We start from the raw sequence: 2,693 nt of genomic DNA, 5'->3' as shown, positions 1-2,693 counted from the left end.
CTGAATTCTTAATAGTTTGATCTTTTAACTTAGTCTTGTCAGTTAAGTCCCATGGGGCAATGGAGCACACGTGTGAGCAGAGCCATTGGGCAATGCACATGCTGGCAGCCCTTTGCTGCCCTGTCACACAGAGCATGTGCGATGCCCCGTGAGCACAGAACTCTAAGAGACTCATGGCTGGAACAACAGCCCCGGTGTGTTAGTCTACGATTGATGGAGCAGGGGCACCGATCACCCCAAGAGGCCATGCTTTTCCATTCAAACCAGAACTTCCTTCAACTACAACAAAAGAAACGACCAAGAAATCCTATCTCATCCTTCCTCACTCATGGCACATCCCTGCCTGAGCAATTCCCTCCAGATGGAAAATGACAGCGTCCCATTTCATTGCTCCCTTACATAGCAGTGAGGGAGGAAGGGTCAGTAGTACAATCAAGAAAGGATATTAAAACAACTGAGTCAGAGCTCCTATTGTGGCGCAGTGGAAACAAATCCGACTAGAAACCATGAGGTTGTGGGTTTGATCTTGCTCAGGGGGTTAAGGACCCGGCATTGGTGTGAGCTGTGGTATGGGTTGCAGATGCGGCTTGGATCCTGCATTGCTTCTGATGTGGTGCAGGCTGGCCACTGTAGCTCCTATTCAACGCCTAGCCTGGGAACCTCCATATACCCCGGGTGTGGCCCTAAAAAGACAAAAAAAAAAAATCATAAAATTCATGTCACTATTTTTGGCTGTGCCCATGGCACGGGAAACTTCCTGGGCCGGTGATCAAACCCAATATGAGCCACAGCAATGACAGCACCCGATTCTTAACCCACTGAGCTACCAGGGAATTCTGCTTAAATTTTAAAATTTCAACTTAGAATAGTATTAAATAGCAGGTTTTGTTTGTTTTGCATTTTAGGGCCACACTTGGGGCATATGGAAGTTCTCAGGCTAGGGCTTAAATTGGAGCTACAGCTGCTGGCTACACCACAGCCACAGCAACACAGGATCTGAATCGAGTCTGTGGCTTACACCACAGCTCACATCAATGCCAGATCCTTAATCCACTGAGCAAGGCCAGGGATCGAACCCACAACCTCATGGTTCCTAGTCAGATTTGCTTCCGCTGCACCACAATGGAAACTCCACAGACGTTTTTAAAGGACAAGAGACTGTGGAAGAAAGGAAAACTTGATACATTTAGCACCTATAATGGGCACCTTCCCCACTTTTTGAACCAGGGGCTCCCCAAATTATGTAGCTGGTGCTGCTGGTGGGTAGTATCCTTAAGTGAGGGAAAAGACCTTGAAATTTTAGGAAACGGGAGTTCCCGTCGTGGCTCAGTGGTTAACGAATCCGACTAGGAACCATGAGGTTGCGGGTTCGATCCCTGGCCTTGCTCAGTGAGCTAAGGATCCAGCATTGCTGTGAGCTGTGGTGTAGGTTGCAGACGCAGCTGGGATCCTGTGTTGCTGTGGCTCTGGCGTAGGCCAGCAGCTACAGCTCCAATTAGACCCCTAACCTGGGAACCTCCATATGCCGTGGGAGCGGCCCAAAAAAATGGCAGAAAAAAAAAAAATTTAGGAAACAGATCCAGAAGGCTATTTCTGCAATTAAGTTTCTGTCACTAAAGGCAACCCACACTTTGTTGAGCTTATCTTTATTTTTCACTTCCCACAACCAGTAAAAAAATACAATAAATGCGTGTACGAAGATACAATTTTTAAAAATCAAGAGTACAAAGAGGGCTATAGCCCTGCCCAGGTTTAACTTACATATTTACAGGATGTGTGGCATGGGTGTGGCTGCAGAAACAGAATTACAAAATATACAAAGGTGGTCTTTCTCTTAGTAGAAGGTCCAGGAAGGGTCAGTATCCCCAGCTGTTAAAGTGATGGAGAAGCTAGGATGGGGGAGCACAGGGGCTTGGAGCATGGCTGCTCTGACTCTTTCCCAGACTTGGCTGAAGCTCACTCACTCTCTTGGGAGAACTGGGTTTGAGGGGGAGCACACCCCTCGGGCCCAGACTCTGCCGTAACCTGATGGCCATGGGGCTGTGAGCAGTCCAGCTGTACCCCGGTTACCGCCCTCAGTGAAAAGTTTGGAGCTTTGAAGGCATGGAGAGGACAGAAAATCAAAATTCATCTACCAGTGGGAATCTGGCGAATCTCTGGAAAGAGGTCCTGGCTAGATGGATGGATGGATGGATGGACAGCTCCGTGGATGTAGGATGGGAGCTGATCACCAAGAGCTGACCCAGACAGGCATCCAGCACAGGGAGGGGAGGGGCAGAGGGAGGCTAGAGCTGTCCCATGTTCAAGTGCTCAGTGGAGGGGACCCAGAGGACCTGCATGTCTTATTCCAAGATTCAACAGGGACGATTGTTATCCTAGCACTAAAAAAAGTGTAGCTCCAGGCTCTAGCCAAAAAGTCTGCCAATCTGGCTTATAAATTAGCCAGATTGGAGTTCCCGTTGTGGCGCAGTGGAAACAAATCTGCCTAGGAACCATGAGGTTGTGGGTTCTACCCCTGGCCTTGCTCAAGGATCCAGCGTTGCCATGAACTGTGGTGTAGGTCACAGACACGGCTCGGATCTGGCGTTGCTGTGGCTGTGGTGTAAGCCGGAAGCTGGAGCTCCGATTGGACTCCTAGCCTGAGAACCTCTATATGCCCCAGGTGCAGCCCCCAAAAGCAAAAAAAAAACAAA

This window comes from Phacochoerus africanus, chromosome 10 (assembly GCF_016906955.1).
Source record: "Phacochoerus africanus isolate WHEZ1 chromosome 10, ROS_Pafr_v1, whole genome shotgun sequence".
Lineage (NCBI taxonomy): Eukaryota > Metazoa > Chordata > Mammalia > Artiodactyla > Suidae > Phacochoerus > Phacochoerus africanus.
This window is presented reverse-complemented; position numbering follows the sequence as displayed.